The sequence below is a fragment of the Delphinapterus leucas genome, chromosome 13 (assembly GCF_059928025.1).
Source record: "Delphinapterus leucas isolate spDelLeu-1000000601 "Yukka" chromosome 13, BTC_Dleu_Yukka2, whole genome shotgun sequence".
NCBI lineage: Eukaryota > Metazoa > Chordata > Mammalia > Artiodactyla > Monodontidae > Delphinapterus > Delphinapterus leucas.
In genome coordinates this window covers 77,672,627-77,696,322 of record NC_143141.1, presented here as the reverse complement: position 1 = coordinate 77,696,322, position 23,696 = coordinate 77,672,627, and the positions used below count along the sequence as shown (strand labels likewise).

The 23,696-nt window shown below is 37.2% G+C and overlaps 1 pseudogene; it reads left to right on the top strand.

Annotated features, from left to right (window-relative positions):
• Nucleotides 1–20,304, top strand: part of LOC111174744 (E3 ubiquitin-protein ligase Mdm2 pseudogene) — a 30,551-nt pseudogene extending 10,247 nt beyond the window's left edge.
• The last annotated feature ends 3,392 nt before the right edge of the window (nucleotides 20,305–23,696 follow it).

The following is a 23,696-nucleotide window of genomic DNA, read 5'->3' as shown; positions in this document are numbered from 1 at the left end:
GGCAGGAGCCTTCATTTCTACTTGTATGTTCGTCAATACAATCTATCATATTTCAGTACATAGGGCTACTATTTGGATTTCCAATATTCACAAGCTAATTATCAAATGATGGGTATAACTTTAAGGTATGTTAATAATAATAACAAAGGACATATAATTTTCTAGCTGGCCTTGCATCAGCCCTGGTGAAAAATAGTAGTTACAACCTCACAGCTTTATAAAAAAAAAAAATCTTAGTAACCTACAAACCTGTCTGAGAAAAAACATAGAGGTCATTAACTGCACAGAAGTTACTCTAAACTGGGTATTAACAAGCTTTAAAGAAAACTATGAAGATAAGATACCGTGTACTGGTTTCCTCAAAATGTCTCCACATGTAACTTTAGACTTCACAATTCTTAAGTTTCACTGCTTGATGAATGAGTTGTGAGGATATGAGGATACTACACAACCAAACCCACAGGTCTCGCCGCTGAAGGGACAGGACCCATGACTGTGAACCTTAGGATTGAGTACAGCAATTGTGAACCTCCAACAGACAGGAGAAAGAAAGGAGGAGGACCATACACACTCAGTCTCCTCTTCCCAACCTCACTATCAAGGTAAGCTCTCCTTCCTCCTGGGGTGAGTTATGGAGGGGCCAGAGGCCGGCCTGAAGTAGTATCCCAGTGGTCATCCTGCTCTACAGATGGACATTTCGGATGGGGGCAGGTCATGGGGGAACTTTCCATTTCTGAAACTAGTAAGCACACTTATACATGTTCTTCAAGGAAAGGCTTTTGACTGATGGAGAACAAACAGTTTCACATTAAGCCCCATTGTGTACTCAAGCTCTCTGTATCAGAGAACTCTTTTGGACCTTCACTCATAGAAATATAAGACAAGGAAATCCAAATGTAACAGGAGGATCTGTGGCCATCTAATCCTGCTGTCCTGTTAGCTTAACCCAGAGCGATGTCTTCTTTTCTGTGTGAATTTTCTTCTGAATTTTCTTGATCCATTAAAAGACAGACTCATGCTTTCTACCTGCTGGAGTCAATCGCAGACCTCCGCTGCTCCTAAAGCTGCCTGTGGTGTGAATGTAGACAAAGCAACTTTAATCTGATTTGTGCTGTCCATTGTTGGGTGATATCTCTATTTGCAGGCAAGCAAGAGAGCAACTACTCAGAGGAGATGGACTTTTTTTCCCTAGATAAAGGTATAGTATGGGATTTATATAATAGTAGCAACTTTATTTTGACTAGTAGGTATTTTTGCTTGGTTCCTGATATCCCAGCAGCCTTTACTGAATTTCCAGAAATAAAAGGTAGGGACTGAAAGAAAAATATAATAGAAATTTATCTCTAATGGTGGTAGAATAATAGCTTATCACATTGAAAGAACAGCATAGTCTTAATTAACATACACAAGAATTGGGTTGATATTGCTACTAACCCCTTTATGTTATAAAAAAGAAAGCTGGCGCAGTTGTTTTCATCTAAAAAATTATTAAGGGACCAATACATTCACACGGCCAGTGTGGTCGTCTTCACTGGGTATACTGCTTAGTTTCAGTGCCTTGAGAGTTACTACCAGTCGGTTTTAGTTTCTGAGATTTTCTAGAATGTGTGCCTTAACATAGTGCCTGATGTAGGGTTTATCATTTCAGTAGCCACATCAGGAATTTATTCTATACCACATTTGGAAAGGTAACATGTATGCTCTCTGAGGTAGCCTTGCGCTGTTGAGTTATCTTCCTAGATAATATATCCCACACACATATTTTATGGAGTTGGACTAAACTTGAAGGTATTATAGTAGCTTCCCTAAATATTTCTAACCTGAGATGATAATCATTATAATAGTAGTAATAAGTCTATCACTTTAGGTATTACCATAGACACAGAATTTATCTATTAGTTACCAGTTAAAATTAAGCTGATTTACACTCTATATTTAAAAGATATTAATATACTCTTCCATATATTTCTCTTAAAAACCTGAGAAATGGGGTTTCCCTGGTGGCGCAGTGGTTGAGAGTCCGCCTGCCGATGCAGGGGACACGGGTTCGTGCCCCGGTCCGGGAAGATCCCACAGGCCGCGGAGCGGCTGGGCCTGTGAGCCATGGCTGCTGAGCCTGTGCGTCCGGAGCCTGTGCTCCGCAACGGGAGAGGCCACAACGGTGAGAGGCCCGCGTACCGCAAAACAAAAACAAAAACAAAAACAAAAACAAAAACCTGAGAAATGGATAAGGTAATATGTCTGTTTAAGAGATAATAAATCTGCCTTATGAAGAAATAAGCAACAAGTTTATGAACATTCAATAAATAGGTGGCTAACTTGAAGGCAGGTTTATATCTCTCTTGAATCTGCATCCTTAACCATTTCATGAAACTTTCTCTAAGGAGTAGAATACTTTAGCGTACAAGCTGACAAGGTGCTTCTTTATAGGACCCAGGTAGCCTAGTTCATACAGCCCTTAAGCAGAAATATTAGTAGTGCTGAGCAGAAAAATAAGTCTGAGCCAAGGAACCTGTGTGATGCCCACCTGAGCCTCCCCATGACAACAAATATGTCCCAACAGGTTTGAAGCCTCAACAGACAGGAGATCAAGACCACCTCCCTCCTGTACAACACTCTTTTTTGTCTGTACACCCTATAGCTGCATCACGATATATCCCAAAGCCTTGATAAATCAGTTTAGTCCTGGCAGTGAAGGCAAAACAAATCTTACAAGCTGCTGGAGAGCTAAAGAACATTCACTAAATATCTACAGCAAAAGCAAAACCTGGATAAAGGTTTGAGAAAAATAATGAGGATGTTACAAGGAGTGCAAACACCACTACAAAGGAACTAGCATAACTGAGAAATTTTCATCCTTGGGAAATTCCAAGCAGCCTTTGACTACCAGAGTGCTCATTCACCAGTGTATTATTTCCTAGGGCAGACTTACAATCTGTGAGGTGAACAGCGAGAAGGGGTAACCACCAAGGTGAGACTACTCATTGGACAGAATGTCAAGGACAGGAGCAATGAAAATACTGAATGTCCTTTGTCTGACCATTATTTGACACCAGTGCAGTTCTTTCATGGGGCTGACATCTAGTCACTTAGAGAAAAACTCTTTGAACTTTTAGTTTTGGAAAATAGACCTCATACAAGACAACACATAATAGGATGATAGAGTATTTTTTTTCTGGTCCAGTCAAATACTTGACATCAAGTAGTGGGGGAAAAAGTAGAAAAAACAATTCCTAGCCTAAGCTTTTTCTGTAATCATCTAAAATTATCTAGATTAAACTTGAATCTATCTACTGTACCTCATTAAGCACCCTGTTCCACTGCCTGCCCTTTCTATCCGAAAATGTTCTCTCATTTTCAAATCGAATTTCTCTCCCATTAACTTACTGCTTAGGTATATTTTAATGGCTTTCCTTTCAATGTAAGCCCATTTGTTTTGGCTGTGAAATTATCTCATTTCATTGTATAAGGCCCAGCTTCATTTCTAATTTTCAGTAATTGTGTCCATTTCCAGGTGAAAAATGTAAGCCCAAACAGAAGCCCTCTTAAAACTGGCCTGTCGTTTTCAATTCTTCCGCTTGCAGACAGTGGTTGTTAATTTTCCTACAATAATGCATGTCTGTTCTCACCCCCTCCAGTGTACTGTTATAACCAATACAGTGAAGCATCTGCACCTTGCTGTATGAGGTCATCCTCGGATAGGAAGCTGACAGCTTCACACAGTAATAGGTAGTACAGGTGTTGTAGCCCTCAGGTAACTCATCACCCATTTGCTTTCTGAATAAAAGCTATTCAGAACCACAGTTCTATCCTTAATTTTCCATTAACCAGAAGTTCACTGGCTGAAAGCTTTTGTCATGTAGAAACTCTGAAAAAAGTATATTTTATTTTAATCCTGAATATATATTCCCCTACACACTCACACTTAAAACATGCACACATTGGATATACATTAGCATGCATGCACACTCACACATATACACTCCGAAAAAATCACATATATAATACACTACACACACACACACACACACACACACACACACAGTCTTTTAAAACCTTGTTTCAAAATGAGTTGCCAATACCCTTCAGTCTGATTTGTGTCAATTTGCCAATGGGGGAGAATGAATGGAAGATGACATTCCAAGTAGAGAAATGAGCTTATAGAAAGACACCATGTGCAGAAAGGACCTTGAAATTTTGCAAAACATGGCAAGGTAAGTACATCTGGTAAAGAAAAAAACCCACAAAAATGAGTTTGTAGCTGAAACTTGGAGTAAAACTGCGAAGAGCCTTATGTGCCAATCCTCAGACCCTGGGCATGATCCAAACACACGGTGTGTGAATCAAGCATCTGAACTTAATCCAAGTGATACGAAGGGCATGAAAATCATTTGAAAGAAAATAAAACTTATCAACCACTTTTATACATCCGCACAAAATTATTAGTTAAAATGCATTTATACGTCTTCCCTTAATGGTCCATAAAACACAGAAGCAAATAATAATAATAATAAACACCTATGTAGAAGTAGAACAGGTAGTAGGGTGATATCAGTATAAGAATGAGGAAACCCAGATTCGAGGCATCTAAATGAATTTTCAAGTTCACACAATTCCACTGCATTGATGCTTTCTAACTGAGTAGTTTGAACGCTACTACACCAATCTGGAGAAGGATGCTAAGAAGAATTTGCAAAGAGGTAGATTGGCTTATAAAAATGGGTCTTAGTGTAGGCGCACTAAGTGATTTCCAAGTTCCCATAGGAAGACCAGGCACCAGAGCAAAGAAGCATAGAAATGTGAAAGATTAATATTATATCTAGATTCAGGGAAAGATTTTGACAGAAATGTTTGCTAGGGGATTATTTATAATGAGAAAAAATGGAAAGAATGTATGTGTTACTGAATGTGAAGGCTAAATAAATAATGTGTGTTACATATTTCAATAACATGTGGGCATCAGGAACAATTTTTAATTAAACGGAAAATGATTCACTGGATAATGTTAAGAAAAACAAAATACACACACATACAAACATCAAAAAAAAAATCAAAAAAACCCCAAAACTATACACACAGCCATATTTGTTTTCAAATATAATTATAATTTATCCATTTATCCAGCTCTGTGTCATCTATTGATTCTCCAACTAACCATGTTTTCAATCTGTCTATCTACCAGGCTTATAAAGGAGACTGGAAGGAAACACATTAATTAGATATTAGGGCTTTTTTTTTTCCTTTTAAAATTATTTTTCTCCATATTCTTCCCTGTGTGGTAGAGAAACTTGGTGAGGGAACTCACGTGCCACTATTTCCTAAGGTAGATAATTTTGCCTCCTCTTTAAGATGCACACAATTAGTTACTTATTGGCTTGTATTCAAATGGCAAGTGAGGAATCAGGACACAAGAAACTACAACACAATTATAAGTCAATAAGCATTTGCCATAAGTGCCTACTATGTGCTGAGCAAGGGAGATTCCCTGTCTTCATGGAGTCAGGTGGTGTCTATAGATGATTTAAAAAAACCCATAGCAATGCAAATGTGATACATGTGATAAACAAGGAAATGCAAGGTATTTGGAAACTACATATTCAGAACATAGAATCTGGTTTAGGAAAAAGTCAAAAGGCTTACAGAAGAAGAGCTATTGAGACTAAGATCCTAAAGGAATTTTAGCAATATATGTCCAGAAAGAAAGATCAGGACGTATGAAGGCACTGGCATGTGAGAATCCTGCCACATTTGAGAAACTGAATGGTATTCAGATCAATTGCACTATAAGGTGTATGTTTTGGGGGGAAGGAGTTAAAAGACAAGGCTTTAGAAGTAGGCAGTGGCAAGTCGTAAGTGCTGCTACAAGTATAAAAAGAAACTTAGGGTCTATCCAGAGGGCAGAAAGCTTCCGGTGGAGCTAGCCGAGGGGTAGAGGTAATCAGGTCAGCCTCGTAGTGGGTTTATTCTGGCTGCACTGTAGAGTGCTGACTGTTGTAAATAAGATTAGATGGAGGAATGTCTGTTAGGAGGCTGTTTCAGTAGTCTCCAAAAGAGATGATGGGGGACTTGATTCTTTCAGTAAAAACAGAAATGAAGGAATGATGATAATCCACAGACTTTAGATGCAATGATATGGATAGAATGGTGAGGCCCCAAGTATAACTGAATTGTTTTCTTGAGAGAGTTTGGATGATATATAAGTAGCAGAAGGTGTAAAAAAATAGCTTTTTCACATGAAAAACTTAAATTATCATTTTAAAAGATTATGTCATATATATTAGAGCATACCTAAAAACATTTATAGAAGCACGAGCCTTGGGACTCTCTGGAGAGTTTTTGTTTGTGTGTGCCTATATGTGTGTGTTGTGGGGAGTGTAATTTGAGACTTCAGGGACAAAATTAGAGAGAGTGAGGAAGAGCAGACATCCTTGGAGAGGTGTGGGAAACACAGGTTTGAGTGTTCCCAGAGATAATGGGCGCTAGGTGGGGGCTACTTGGAGGTCTGTGTCTCCACCTGTGCTGGGGAGAAGAATGTCATAGGAAATGAACTTGGAAGTGCATGGAAAAAATATAATTATGGCATAGATGCAATTCATACCCACTTCTCAATGACATTTGGGTACAACTGTATTTTTCAAGTTTTCTACAATAAGCAGATATCGTAAGACCCTTGACATTTACAAGGGATAAATCCCAAGATCTTTGCAAATTTCTAGCTCTGCAAATACACAGGGGTTTGTATAGTCTCTTGACTTTCTCAAAAATTGTATTTTCTTCAAGAGAAGTAAGTCTCTAGTGCATTTCCTTACGTGACCAGCAAGTCTTACTGCTTCTAACCCTAACTACAGCACATATGTGGATTCTATCCTCACTTTTCAAACTTCACTATGACCACTCTAGTTTAAACCACATCATCTTTTCCTTGGAGAACTGCAATAGCCACTAAAACTGTTATCCACGTTTCCATTCTTGAACTATACATAGACCAGAATATTTATAAAATGTATATCATATCTCACTCCTCTGATTAATATCTTTCAACATCTTTCCATAATTTTTAGAAACTAAAATCCACACTCATACTGCTATGACTTAAAAAGTTCTTTATAATCTAAACTTCCTAAATGTAGAAATTTTTCTTGCACTACCCTTTTCCATCTTTAATATGCTGCAGCCACTCTGACCTCTGGGAGCACAAACTGACAATAACCAGCATATAACCTTACTGTGGAAAAGATTAAAATTCATCCTTAGAGATACTGAAAACAATTTCAGATCACAGACGCTCAGCAGTGTTCATGGTTTTAGTCAACATGAGGTAAGGTATGCTGCTTTAACAGATAACCACAAATCTTTTGGGCTTCACACAAAAATGATAACTTTTATTTATAAAAATTTGCCCTAGGTCTAGGAAACTCTCAGTGGCAGCTGTCTTCCACCCAGCCTGCTGCACTCTTGGGACTTGGCCATCACAATGGGAGGACTCCTTCATAAAAGCTGCAGTAGCAGAATAATGAAATTAAAAACTTCTCAGAGTAGTTTTACTGCCTCTGCTTGAAAGTGATGTGTTTTACCAGCCAGAACCAGTCACATGGCCTCATCTCACTATAAGGAGGTTGGGAAGTGCAGTTCCTGTAACTTGAGGCAGGAAAGGAGAATTGAATACTGATGATCACTGGTAAATCCTGCTACAGTTTTTCTCCCAGTTCTAATACATTAAGTTTAATCTTCATGCTAATACAAACCCCCTTGCCAAGGAAGACCACCTCAATCTTATCCAACAAGAGCTCTAAAGTTTAGGTGTTGTGCAATAACGGTCTCTCCATCACATCTGGACGTGGCTCCTCTTGGACTGGAAACCTATGAACTCAAATGACATTCATCTCCTCCTTCCCATACACGCTTTGTATATAATGGTAAAACAAGGCTAGGATAATTGTAATAAACATTCGTGTTCTGAGAAAAGAAAACTGAGAGTTACTGGTCATTAGAAACTCTGAATAGCAGTTACTGGTCATTAGAAACTCTGAAATCCCACTGAGCAGACATAGTGTGAACCACCTATCTTGAAGGTAGAGAATATTCCTTATCTTCTCTCCCAGGAGAAATTCCCTTTTCCATTGTTCTCAGAGGCCTCCTAGCTCCATCTTCTGAAAGCTTTTTTTCCCTCTGTCTCTCATTATCTTCCATGTCCTTATCTGAAGTGGACTTTGGGAAAAGGCCCTTCCTAACGATTGTAACAGTTTATCAATCCACTATCTGCCTGCAGAAGTGTGAGGGCCCAAGGATCATTTTGACAATGAACATTAACATTTAGTGGATGCTTTCTATGTGACAGAAATCACACTAGGCAACTGCATGCATTTAATCCTCACAATGACCTCTAGAAATGGCATTATAATTACTCTTGTTTAAATTGCCCAGTGTTCCATAGCTAGTTCATAATGGAACTTGGATGCTAACCCTGCTCTGTTCTGATACCAATCTGCAATGTTTCCCTTACTTCTATTGTCTTTATACCTCAGAGTTAAAGGAATTGTTTCAGGAATTATTAAGAGTAATTCTTGGCAGTAGCTGGACATAATCAATACTTCTGACCAGTTCAAAGTCTCAAGGAATAACAGGCTTTTTCAGTCTAGGCTCCAAGTGTCTTTAGCGATATGATACTCCACACACACACGTACGTACATACACACATGGTAGGGCTCTTACATATTTGAATCCATCCAGATCCATGTATCAGGAACCATACATTTGTTTACATGTTCTCGGGTCCAGTATTTTCTCTGATTTTATTTATTTATCTGTTCTCTTACTTTTTTTCTATCCAAATTGATCTACTGAGTCAATTTTGAATAGTGTAAGAAAAGGCTCCACTACAAATAAATCTGATCTTTACCACAAGGTATTTTAAATATTGATATTAATTTATTGGGCATTGACCTTTAATCTGATCTTTGTTTTAAGCACTTAAGGCTTTTGAGAAGTTTTAACAAAAGACAGGAAGGCCTTTAATTTATTCATTGTTACATGGCTAAATTCTTACAGATTTTTTACTTTCAAAGTTTTTATAATATTCATCACTTATATTTTGGGATCAAAAGCTGTCTGCTTCACCAATATTGCAAAACCTGGAATGCTTATAATTCCATCATTCCTTTCCATAGCCAATTATTTCCTGAGCTCATCACTTTCTTAAAATATCATATAAAGTGTGGCCAATTTTATTCAAAACACACTAACGAAATTCTATTTTCCAACATTTTCCCTACGCTCTGAGTTCAAGAGGAAAAGTCCATCATTTATATGCTCTAATTCTTAAATTACTCCAGGCAAGAGTTTTACCACTCTATCATGTATGACAAATGCTCTGCCACTTTTTGATATAAATCACCATATTTTAAGGCACCTATAACAGCCATGTCACATACTTCAGGTTTCTGTGATGACAGCACCCCACCTCCAGTGCTAATTCTCTGTATTAGGTAGGGAAGTGTCTTGGTGGTTCCCAAGATCATCCCTACACTAAATAATTCACTAAAAGGACTCATAGAACTCAGAAGTCATTGTACTCACAGTTATGGTTTATCACAGTGAAAAGATACAAGACAAAATCAGCAAAGATGCATCAGCCAAGTCTGGAGGAAACCAGGAGCAAAAGCTTCCAAGAGTTTTCTCCCAGTGGAGTCACCCAAGACACACAATTCTTCCTGCTATAAACTGTACCAAACATATTTGAAGTGTTGTCTACCAGGAAGTTTTCTTGAGCCTAAATCTCAGGTTTTTATTGGGGGTTGACCATGTAAAAACACACTGCCTTCACGACTGATTGCAATTACCAAAACTAGAGACTGCCAAGAAGAAAGCAGGTGCCTACCATAAATCCCATTGTTTGCACAAACTGTCTGGATAAACTGGTAGAATTTCCTTCAAAGCTCCAGACATATAAAACACACTTATCAGAACATTTTAAACGTTCAATTGCCTGTAGCCCACCAAGGGCCAGTTGAGAAAATCAGCTTGTCTGGGAATGTACAAGTTTTAAGCAACTAAAACCTGATGAATTTACTGTTTCCTGCTCAGGCATATTAGAATATACTGTGATAACCAAAACAACCCTCTAATTTCATTGACTTAATACAACAAAAGCATTTCACCACCACTGCCTATCCCATTTATGTCAACTTTGTGAAAAACCTGGAGGACTCTCCAGGGCACTTGATTGCCGCTCAATAACCCATGTTGCTTCAGTTCTTTGGTTCTGCCAAGTGAGCATAAAGCTTTGTCTGCCATTGCACTGGCAGAGGAAGAAGATGCTAGAGAACCCCATAGGGATCTTCATTGCATCAACCTGTAGCAGATGCTATTTTTGCTCTCACTTCATTGGTTTTCACAGGGCTCTACCTAACTTCAAGGGGTAGGGATTTTAGACTTGTATATGTCCAAGATGGAACAGAGAGCCAGTTGTCAATGAGAACTAGTGGTATCCATCATATTTTCAAATTATCAGTATTGTGGATGTTAAATCTGTGAATGACAAAGAACTCATACATTTAGTTTATAATCATGAAAATCATTTAGAAAATTACTGAGAAGTTAAAAAAAAAAAAAAAAAAGAAAGCCAACCAAGTGAACTAATGGGAACCGAAAGTTTCCCTTGAAATGAAAAAGTTTGTCCTCTTGTTTACTCAGATGTCAGTATCAAATCTTTTGAAAAAGAATAGTACTTTCCCCCAAACTAGAGAGGTACCATCTCCTAATAAAAACAAGTAAATATTTTAATTACTTTGAGAGCCTGTAGAAAAATCTGAGACAGTCTTCTAAGAGGAAAGAAAATTCCTCTGCAGCCTGATGGTATAAACCCTCCTGAGGGGTAAAGGTGGAATTTCCACAAATTTTGAACAGGTTAGCTATTGAATGCTTTCTATGGGCCTGCCCTTTTGGTAAGAAATTTACATTTACATATATCAGATGAATTATTCCTCACAAGAATCTTTTGAAAGAAGCATTTTAACAACTCCATTTTACAGATAAAGAGTCTAGGATTAGACAGGTAAATCAGGTATATTAGGAAGAGTCAGAGTCAGAACGTAAACCCAGGTCTGTCTTGCTCTAAAACACATGCTTATAAACTACTAGGCAAATTTTTTGCTCGAAGGAAGAAGATGAGCTCAGAGACTTGAACGAGGCTGTGGTCACCAGGCATGGACAGATGAAGCAGTTGAGAATATCATTCACTCTAAATAATTTTGCTGTCCTATTCATCTTCCAGCCATTACCATAAAAATGATGAACATGTGTCTGGAAATAAGGAAGTTTATTAACTATAATTTTTCTTATTTTTATGCTGACTTATTATCCAGCTTATCTTGATGTGTAGAGAATTGTGGTTCAAGGTAGGGCAGAACACATAAGGATGCAGAAGACATAGAAAGGCAGGGGATAAAAGAGGACAGGGGGTACAGAAGGTCAGAGCCTTGGGGATATAGCAGGGCCAACGGTAAAACAGGGCAGGCAAAGAAGAAATAGATAAGATCATTGCCCTAAAAGATTTTATTGCTTAGTCAGAGAAATAGAATAGATGCATAAAAATGATAGCTAGCATCTTGAATTCACGTATTTTCTGCTAAAAGTCCAACTAATGATCAGAACAAGATATCACTCAAGGAAGAAGGTTATTATATATAGTCTGATTCACAGAAGACGTTGCAAAATGAGCCGATTAGGGAACGAAATGACCAAAATTATGAAGGGTCAGTATGGTAAATTTGGTAGAACATGGAATCCAGAATCAGATTTGAAACGAACCTTTCCCTCTTTACGTGACTTTAAGTTATTGCAATGTTTTTAGCCTCAATTGTTAACTGTAAAGTGGGGATAATAATACCTATATCTCAGGTTTGGTGGAGCATTAAATGAAGTAATGTGTATAACATGCCCTGCACCCTTCCTGAAACAATGTGTCTGTTCTTCCTCATCTTTGCTTCAAGCCTGGGATGATCACTGTTCCTCTGCCAATCAACCCCTTAATTAAAGAAACATTTACTGAATTCTTGCTAGATAGTATTCAGTCCTCTAGTTGTTTCAGAGTGAGTGGTGAGCAAACCAGGTTTCTGCTTTCTTAGAGTTTATATTTTGTGGGAGTCATAAAAAGCAGAGTAACCAAATAATTACACATGCTTATTTCACATGTTGATACATTTTATGAGGTATTAAAAGTGTGATGTGATAGTGAAGGGTAGAGGGGTGTACAACCTCTCTGATAAGGTGATACCTGAATGAGGGGAAATGGAGATGACTTTTTCCAGGGGGAATAACATGTGTAAAGACACAAATTTGATGGCTGAGCTTCAGGTATTGGTGGAAGGAAAGAGTGGCCGGAGCTTAGTAAACATGGGGGAGAATGATAGGAGAGAGGCTGGCGTGAAGGCATGGTCCAAAAGACACAGGTTGTTTTGAACCTCAGTAAAGTGTCTGGGTTTATTCTCAGCAGCACCTGTGACAACGACAGAGAGCCCATGCCAAAGACCCAAGGAGGAGGTGCTGTGGGAGAAACCCTGTGGGCAGATGATGGCTCAGTGCCATGACTGGGAACTTAAACAGCCTCCTATGATCACTTCCGAGCTAGAGCCAGCTTTTCCCCAGCAGCCCAGAACCTTTTTCTTGCTTGACCAAATGTGATCATTAGACAGTTCACAGTTTTCTCAGCACGTTTTTTTTTTTTTTCCAGGCCATTGAAACATGTAGCCTGGTCCAGCCATGCTGGATTTTCATTCCAATGAATAAACTCCCTTTCACTGCCTCTCTGACTGTCCCTTCTGCAATTTCCTGGATGTTTCTCCTATTTGGTTCCTAGTCATGCCTCTGTTACTGTTTTCATTATTTTAAAAATGGAGAGGATGTGTTTCTGCTGAAGTTGCCCAATCTTGTTTTCACTCTATTGGACTCCAAAGTGTGCTATCTGGATGCCGGCAGATGGATGAGGCAGAAAAGCCACTGATTTGATTTTCCCTTTCAATTTTCAGATCTTTCACTGCTTGCCTGGTTTTGTTTTCTCTCCTAACAGCGCATCTAAATATATGCCTTTCCTTTCTCTCGAGGTAATCCTTTTTATTTCTTTTACCTGTAACATTTGCCTTTGATGGTTTCTGGATATGCCTTTAGGATCAAAGATGTTCTGTTCTATGCTTAGTTATCATGTCTGTGCTTTAACTTAGTTGTTTCCTTTTGTACTGTGATTTCTATTGTTGGCTTATTTTTTTCAGCTTTCTCTTTTTAGAGATTCTTTTACTTAGGGTGTCACAATAGGGTTTTCAAATAAACTTTTTGGCCTCCAGAACTTTTAATGTGTCAGGTGGTATCTTATTGTTGGTATTTTGAAAGAAAAATACCACCTCAGAGAGGCTCAGTATTCCCACACAAGTTCTGTGTTTTTCCTCCTGTTTTAACACCCCGCAATTAGTTGGTATACACTCCCTAAATCAGGTCTCCACTGACGCCAAAAAGCAGCTACCCAACCATTGTGCAGTAAATCTAAGAAGCCTGCTCAAGTAAGTGTCTTTAGGAAATTTAAAATAATTTCCTGCTACTGCTCCCTTACTTCCCAGAAATCAAAACAATCACAGAAATTCAAAATGCCGTGTCACGTGGCCACAATGGTGTTAGAGTGCGCACAAATTGTATGTTTATGAAAGGACATCTTCCTAGCTAAATATTTGGAATCTCTCTATATTGTATAATTGCCATCTTTATTATTTCCTCCTTCTGTTTTAATTTTTTAAGGACACCTAGTTTTCCTTGTTAGCTGACAGAGTTTACCCTCAGCTATATATATTGTGTTTTGTAACAATACTTATTCGTTTACGTTTGTCTAAATTATTTGCAGTTTTCATGCTTTAATATACTTTTCAATGACATATAGGGTTGACTTCTATGGACATGCACCGTTCCTTTTTCATATAAGTTTTGTTCAATTTTGACCCCAGATTTCAAGTAAACATTTAAAGTTTGTCATGAAATATATCATACCTATATCTCTAGGTATTTCTACAATTTGCTGGTTGAAGAGTGGTATTGATAAAATTATAGATAGACATTAGTATGCATCGGCATCCTATTTCATTTTGTTTGAATGCATATATTTTCATCATTATAAAAACAATATAGCCACAGTGTAAAATTATGAGAAATTTAAAAATGAAAACTTACTATCTTAATGTAATCATATTATCTTACTATAAACATGCTTGAACTTCATATCATACAGGTTCAGTTCTTGGGATGCCTATGATGCTTCTATACATCCAGAACTTGCTAGATCCTGGGAAGATAAAGAAGAAATGGAACAGCCTCTGAGCTCACAAAGGGTCCCAGTGGAGATGGAAGCCTCCTACAAAGCCAACAAAGAGACCATCTTATAATAATGTGTCAGAGTCTAGGATAGAACTGTTAGCAGAAACCTTAGGTGTACATAGAAAGGAAGTAGAGATAGAGTTTCAGAAAAGATAATTCCTGGGTGTTATCTTAAGGAATAAGTTGGGCTGCCTCAAAATAGGAAGGACAGGAAGATCATTCCAGGAAAAAGAAATACACAAATCAAAGCTCATACCACAGCTTTACTTGGAGTACTATAAATAATTCACTGTTGCAGGAATATAACCTAAGTGGTGAGAAATATTAGACATTAAATTTTTGGCCACTTCAATCTAGTCTGTGCATCACACTTTGGAAAATAGTTTTAACCAAAGGAAATGTAAATATAGAGCTGTATTTATTTTTATACACACATATGTATATGTATGTATATATATATTTATGCATATGCGTGCATATATACATATGGCTGGGTGTGTGGCATATTGCATTTAATATAAAGTCATATGGATACATTGAATTTTATTTAACAATTATTGTTGCATATTACATATTGTTAAATATAAATTTAAAATAAATATTGTTCAATATTAAATATTATTAAATATTGATAAATAAAAAAATAATATTATGGCTACTGCTCAAATTAATATCATTAATCTCAGGTTTTTGTTATCGTGTGTAGCCTGGATTATTCCTTTAGAGTATGTTTCAAGGCTTAATCTAACGAAACATAAAACACCTTCATGTGTTTTATGTTATCATGGCTCTTTATATATATTAGAAATTACTTAATAAGATAGTTTTTGCACAATTTAACTTCTCATCCACAATGCAAGTTTGAATTCATACATTTCCCAACAGCCACTGCTAACATTGGTGATTTTTTTCCCCTTAAGTTTTGCTAATTTATTTGGCAGAATATATCTTAGTCTTTAGTATCAGTCCTTGTGATACAATGAGAATTATTCTCATGTCTTAATGATGTTATAAGGATTAAGTAATGAATGAAAATTGCCTAACACACTGGCACATGTAAGTGTTCGATAAATTATGGCTATCATGTTATTGTTATCACTCTGACTAATAAAGACTATCTTGATCTATTTTTTTTTCTCTTCCTGGATCTAGTGGGGAATTAATAACTTAATCAATACTTAATGCTCATGTTAGAAAGCATTTTTATTTTATAGTAGTGATTGACTACCAGCACACAAAGCCCACAACTAAGATGAGGTGCAAATGTAATGCAACGATTTCAAATCTCCCCCAAAATATCAGCCCATGTAGACTCTTTAGCTTCATTACAATTTAGTCAAATTCCTAAGGTTCAAACCAAGGAAAAATAAATAATGTAACCAAATGGATTTGCCACATTCAGGGAGGGAAGATGACTCTTGGCTCTGTATCTTATATCAAAAATCTTCACTTGTACTAGAAAATATAAAAAAGTGGAAGTGGATCAAGTGTCTTAAATACAAGATCAGTTAAAGAAAAATGATGGAAGGAAAAATGTGGAAATAAATGTGTACTTTGTAGATATTACAAGGCTGAGATTTAAGCACCTGTGTATAATCTTCGCGTTGGCCAAAAATGTTAGGCTGAGCTATAAAAACAAACAATTAAATAAAAACAACATTATAAAAAAAAGAACATATCACTGATAGTTACAGCAGTGGTACATTTTGTTTCCTTTCCTGAATAACCCAATCTCTCCTTTTTTTAATAGTCAGGTTTATTGAAATAAAATTTACGTATAGTAAAATTCACCCTTTTTAGGTATTTATCTCAAAGCATTTGTCCATTCAACCTAAGCTGTCAAATTTATAGTCATAATGTTGTTCAAAATGGTCCTGTATATTTTAATGTCTTTGGATCTGAGGTGAGGTTCCCTCTTTTATTCTTGATATTGGTAAGTTGTGTCTTCTCTCTTTTTTTCTTAATTAGTCTGGCCAGAGTTTTATCAATTTTATTATTGATCTTTTCAGTTTTGGTTTTTTGATTTTCTGTATTTATTTTATATTTTGAGTTTTACTTAGTTTTGCTCTTTTTTATTTTGAATTTAATTTGCTCTTCTTTTTCTACTTTCTTAAGTTGAATCTCCAAAGACTGATTAGAAACATTTCTTTTTTTCCCATTGTTACCAATTTTTTCTAAGCACCACTTAAACCGATCACATAAATATTGATATGTTGTATTTTCACTTTCATTTAATTCAAAATCTCTCCTAATCTCTTTTTTGTTTTCTTCTTTGACACAGGGTTTATTCAGGGGTATACTTTTTAAGTTCAAAATATTTGATAATTTTCCAACTATTATCTATTGATTTCTAGTTTCATTCCATTGTGGTCTGAGGATATATGGAGTGCAGTTTCGTGCTAGAATCTGTGTCACAGAATATGATCTATCTTGGTGAATAGTGTGTGTACGCTTGAAAAAAAATGTATTCTTCTGTTTTTAGGTTTCTGCCCTCTGTCCTGTAAATGTTAAGTAGGTCAAGTTAGTTGACAGTGTTGTTCTTACTGATTTTTACTTTACTTATCCTATCAATTACTGAGATGTCTCCAACTATAATTGTAGATTTTATACTAGTCATTTTTAAAATGCCATGTGTAGTGGCATTGATTCTTAATGTCTAATAAATTAGCAAACTTTTAATATTTGCTTAAAGCCACATAATTAGCCAAAATGTGTCTGCTAAATTCAATGTAATTTGGGTTTTAGTCACAATAAGAAGCATCAGATACTTTTCACTGAGCAACAAATAATAGCAACTATTTATGTGTTCACGGATAATATAATCAAAGACATATTTTGGTATTTGGGGATCTATCCCTATTTTTAAAACTTTCTAAATATCACTAACCAAAAGGCAAGACACTAGAATTCTTCTGACATTAAGATCCTGGGCTATGACTTTTAGAAAATTCCCATTTTAAGGCTTAACTGCATCAGCTGTAAAAGAACAAAGGTCAGCTGAATGAGATTTTAAGACTGCTTTCTGCAACCTCATCTTCTTCATCAAAATCAGCATGCTTATTTTATTTACAATTTGTTTTACTTTTAGGGCCTACCACTTTTTTTCTATGAGGTAACTTACCAAAATGAGCCTCACTTCGTCAATTACAAAATAAGATCATAACACAGCCCTACCTGTATACCAGGAAGTTGTAATAAATGAGAAGATAAACAGAAAATTTATTTTGCCCTGGTCACGAATTGTATACAACCAAGTTGATATCATCATAATGACCATTATCTGCCAAAAACACTGACATGGTAGTGAAAGTTGCTACTTTCCTCTGAAATACACAAAATAACACTTCTGCCCCAGAAACTTAATTATGCCTGTCCTATCATTTTGTATAAGTCTTTGAATGGTCTTATATTGTTTCTAACTCAACATTTCATGATCTTTCCTTCCCTAGGCAGCTAATTAAATCAGTGATGGAACTGTTCAATTCATACTAAGGCAATCAGGAATTTCTATTTCTTCTCAACTAGTTCCCTCAATAATTGTACAGTTTCTTTTTCTAGAATCTCAAAGAAGCAAGATTGAATGAACTTGATGGCTTACTTTCAGAGCCACAAACATAACTGACTTCTCAAGATTTTGGCCAACTGGCATCCATCTGAATGGAAGATGGTTTGACTCGTCAAAACTGAGCTAGAGGGACTTCCCTGGTGGCGCAGTGGCTAAGAAACCACCTGCCAATGCAGGGGACACGGGTTTGAGCCCTGGTCTGGGAATATCCCAGTTGCCGAGGAGCAACTAAGCCCGCAAGCCACAACTACTGAGCCTGCGAGCCACAACTACTGAAGCCCACGTGCCTAGAGCCCGTGTTCCGCAACAAGAGAAGCCACCGCAATGAGAAGCCCAGGCACCGCAACGAAGAGTAACCCCCGCTTGCTGCAACTAGAGAAAGCCGGCACATAGCAACGAGGACCCAAAGCAGCCATAAATAAATAAATACATTTTTTAAAAAATGAGCTAGACTGAGCCCTAATGTGGCTTTTGATTAATCTACTCGAATGCTTCTGAATTTGTGCCATCTACTTTAAAAAGAAATCGAAAGCATGATTTCTTATTTTTCATCCAGAGAGGATTAGTGGAGAGAAAATTAAGTTCCCTCATCTAAGTAAGTACCTCAGGGAACTATTCACCTATCAATGTATAGGAGAGTTTCAGCCTGTGGCTTACCCAATTTCATTAGCATTAATGGGAGTTTTTTTGTGAAATCCTGTGTGAATCATCGCTTTAGGAGTTCTGTAAGAGTATGTTGATTACTGTTATTTTGGTAATGGCTCTGTTCTGCAGCTCCAACTTTTAACTCATTAGGCTTGCAATAGATGCTAGATTTTGGAAGGAATCAGACTTGGACTTCTGAAGGTAATTAAATCAGAGCAGTATCACATAGAATCATTCACCACTGTGAATGTTAGATGCTGTTATGTGTTAGGTCCCAGGTGTTCTACTGGCTTGCTGTCTACAGTGTACAAAGACTGAAATTTAAGTTTTTAGATTTCACCTAATTATGTTTTATTACTGTGTACTCATCTACGAATATTCTTACTAAAGCCCTCTATCTTTTCTTCGTTGATGGGCCATGAATTCTGCACCCATTCGGATGACCCTTCAAGCACCCTGCCTTCCCTTTTACTCAGCTTCATAATATTTAGTGACCTTTATATAGCATGAAAAGAGAACTTGTGTCCAAACCTGGGCAATTTTGAAAATGAAAAGGGGAATTGGTGGAGGATGGGGAGACTTGAGTGCACATGTGCAAACGCGCAGTGACGCGCAGGGAGACCCAAGCAAGCCGGAGCCCCTCGAGCCTGTGAGGTCTGCGTGCCTGAAAGGAAGATGCGTAGAGAAGCCCAGCCAGGGGGGTATCCCTAATACCTCTAGGGGTCCCACTTCTTTCACCTCCCAGAAACCTCCTCCAGACCTAGTGTGTTCCTGAGCCCTAGAGGCCTGGGATATGAGTGGTTTGGGAATTCAGAGGAAGAAGTGATGACTTCTGAGAAGAAAATTCAGATGTCACCTGGCGAATGACAAAGAAAGCACAGAAATCTGATAGCGTTTCTCTTTCTTTGATGAAAGCCTGGTTTTCTGCGTAATGAGGGGTATATGTTGTGCAAGAAGTAGCAGAGAATTCACAGAGATGCCATCAAATCCGGACCGTGATGCCGGTGTGAGTGAACATTCAGGTGGTTGGAGCAGGATTCAGTTTCAGATGAATTCTCTGGAATTTGAAGTTGAGTCTCGATTCAGAAGATGATAGCTTTAGTGGGGAAGAATAACTCTCGAGAAAGATGGCGAGGTATATCAAGTTCCTGTACATCAGACATGGAAGAGTGATACAGACTCACTTGAAGAAGATCCTGAAATGTCTTTAATTGACTACTGGAAGTGTACTTTATGAAATCAACCCTCCCCTTCCACTGCCTTGCAACAGACGTTGGACCTTTTGTGAGACTTAGCTTCCTGAAGATAAAGGGAAAATGTCAGAGAAAGCCAGTCTAGAAAACTCAACACAAGGGGAAGATGGATTTGATGTTCCTGATTGGGAAAAACAAAAAACAAAACCCTACAGTGAATGATTTCAGAGTCATATGCTGAAGAAAATGATAAAATTCACCTGAGCCTCTCAGTCCCAAGAAGGTGACCACTATTCTCAGTCATCAACCCTTACAGCACCACTTCTAACAGCCAGGAAGATGTCAGTGAGTTTGAGAGGGAAGAAACACAAGACAAAGAGGCGAGTATGGAATCTAGCTTTCCTCTTAATGTCATTGATCCTTGTGTGATTTGCCACAGTCCACCTAAAAATAGTTGCATCCTCCGTGGCAACACAGGACATCTTATGGAATGTTTCACATGTACAAAGAACCTTTAAAAAGTATGCAAGATGAGTAACTTCTAGAGATTTGCTGTACAAAATAGTTTATATATATGTATATACATATACATATGTAGTTAACAACATAGTATTGTGCACTTAAAATATGTTGAGGGTAGATCTCATGTTAAGTCTTCTTACGCACAAACAAGAACATAAGGAAATGGATTTGGTTAGTACCTTGATCGTGGTGATAACATTACAGGTGTATGCTTATGTCCAAACTCATCAAAATGTATACATTAAATATGTGCAGTTCTTCTGTATATCAATTATACATCAAAAAGCTTTAAGAGAGAGAGAGAGAAGTAAGCCTTGCCCAGTATGAAGACAGCTAATTCAAATGATTCTGCTAATTTATTTCCCCGAGTTGACCTATCCATAAAAGTAGCATTATATATTTCTAACCATATAACCCTAAACGTTTAGACAACCATAACAAGTGCTTTTATTTTTTTACATATATCAAAGCAAGAAAGTATCTCAGTCCATGTATATTTTTTCTCTTAATAGTATAATTTACCTACTTTGGCGGGGATAGTGAATATTTGCTTTCATTTAAGAAAATGTAACTTCTGTTTATATTTGGATTTTAATACAATTTGAATTGGATATACAGCTCATCCTTTACCCCTATTCCTTATGTTTTAAATCTTATCCACTTTCTATTAAATGAGAAGTATCTGATATATATGTGTGTGTGTGTGTGTGTATACACATATATAGAACATTTAAATGTAACGTATTTAGTACTTTTCGTGTAAGGAGAAAAATTTTGTGTGAAATATTCAATATTAATATTTTAGATACCCCTTAATCTTGTGAGTCTTAGTTTCTCTGCTCTTTCAGAGCCTCTTAAAATACTCTTTCCGGATAAAAAAATAAATTGGTAGTTATATTTGGTGTTATGTAGTTAAATTGTACTTCTTTTTCTTTGGCTACTTTAGTATGTAAAGAATTGGTGGTAAAGACGTTGTCGATTGAGAAGTCTTTGAGAATAATCATAATTTATCCACAAGACAAAACTTTTTAAGGCTCCATAGTAGAATATGGAGTTGTCCTGGTGGGAGGGGGGCTCAACTCTGTATATCAGGCATTTTTTCACACTCAATTTCAGGATTTAGTGGAATCTATTGTTTCCTCTAAGTTGAAAACAAATCTAACACACTCTGAAGTACCCTCTTGGATTCTGGATTCCATGGCTCCTGGCAGTTTCCTAGGTTTCAGACATTTGCTTAAGGCTAATTCTAGGAACCAGTGAATTCGGAAAGATGAATTCAGAAATGTAATAACAGAAGAAAATGTTCATTTTAAAACTAGCCAGAGCTCTATTTACAATAGCCCGGAGATGGAAACAACCTAAGTGTCCATCATCGGATGAATGGATAAAGACGATGTGACACATATATACAATGGAATATTACTCAGCCATAAAAAGAAACGAAATTGAACTATTTGTAATGAGGTGGATAGACCTAGAGTCTGTCATACAGAGTGAAGTAAGTCAGAAAGAGAAAGACAAATACCGTATGCTAACACATATATATGGAATTTAAGGGCAAAAAAATGTCATGAAGAACCTAGGGGTAAGACAGGAATAAAGACACAGACCTACTAGAGAATGGACTTGAGGATATGGGGAGGGGGAAGGGTAAGCTGTGACAAAGCGAGAGAGTGGCATGGACATATATACACTACCAAACGTAAAATAGATAGCTAGTGGGAAGCAGCCGCATAGCACAGGGAGATCAGCTTGGTGCTTTGTGACCATTTAGAGGGGTGGGATAGGGAGGGTGGGAGGGAAGGAGACGCAAGAGGGAAGAGATATGGGAACGTATGTATATGTATAACTGATTCACTTTGTTATAAAGTAGAAACTAACACACCATTGTAAAGCAATTATATTCCAATAAAGATGTAAAAAAAAAAAAAGAAACATCTAAATATAAGCCAATAAAATCTCATCATACACTACCCAAAAAACAAAACAACTAGCCAGAAAGGTCGTAGCTTTTTTCTGAATTATCCAAAAATTATGTATCACTTTTCTTCAAGAAAGACAGGGTCAGAACATAGGATTCTAAAGTATCTCTCAAACTGTGTACATTAACTTTTTGATTTATGTTTAAATGTGAGTCATATTTGAAGCAAAGTAGTATAGATTACCATTTTTATTTAGGTTCCAATGTTTCTCTCCTGTATATGACAGTTGTATGTACTTAGGTGAGGGCAATAAAATCAACTGAACTGTAAGTTTAGAATAGAACTGAGGGGTCATTTTGCACAGCAACTTGTATGCTAGTCACTGACAGAACATGGCTATTATAAATTTCAAAAACAAAAATACACACACACACACACACACACGACTTACCATGTATGCATATGTAAGTAGGAAATAAACGGCTGAAGAGATCAGTCCTCAGCCAAAGGGTGATACTCAAATACAGTAGAGCTTTATTAGTTTGTAATTTATAATATATCAAATAGAACAAAGTAGAATTCATCCTTCCTGTGGAAAGTTCGTGGTAATAATGAGAATATAAACAATGTATATCCAGGGTATATGCATGTAATGATTACGCTATTTATAAAATACTCATTATCTATGTGAAAATGGAGTCTCATTCCACATGCCTATGGATTACTAATGTAGTCTTGATTACATTTTAGGTTTAGTATTCATATTTATTGATTTACAAATAAATACATGATTTATTAAGTGCTTGATTAAGAAAAAACTGAAAGGGGAACTATTAATGATTATGTAAGGATGACAAGCATAAAATGAGTCACCTTACCTCTAACCCCAACCTTCTGATATACTCCCTCACCCTGGTACACCCCTGGTCCTTAAATTCTGGAAAAGTTTCATTTATAACCCCGTTTTTTTTTTTTTTTTTTTTTCGTTACGTGGGTCTCTCACTGTTGTGGCCTCTCCTGTTGTGGAGCACAGGCTCCGGACGCACAGGCTCCGCGGCCATGGCTCACGGGCCCAGCCGCTCCGCGGCATGTGGGATCTTCCCGGACCGGGGCACGAACCCGTGTCCCCTGCAGCGGCAGGCGGACTGTCAACCATTGCACCACCAGGGAAGCCCTGTAGTTTTTCAATACAACTTTCTACCCTCCAAGTTCTCCACTTAGTATTATTCCCAACTTATCTGTATCCTATTCTACTCCTGTGCACATCCTTCTCAATTTTGAATAGATTTCAAGTCGACCCACTCTCTGGTATCCTCCTTTCACTTGGTCTATTGTCATTCTCTCGCACCCACCTTACAGAACACTGATTTTGGACCACACCAATTGTCCTTCCTTAATCAAGAGCCAGGTTAGGTACACTGTTCAGAGAAGAATGAGCACCTCACAAAGTACCGTTCCTTTAAACATATTTTCACTAACATGAAATAGGCCCTCAAG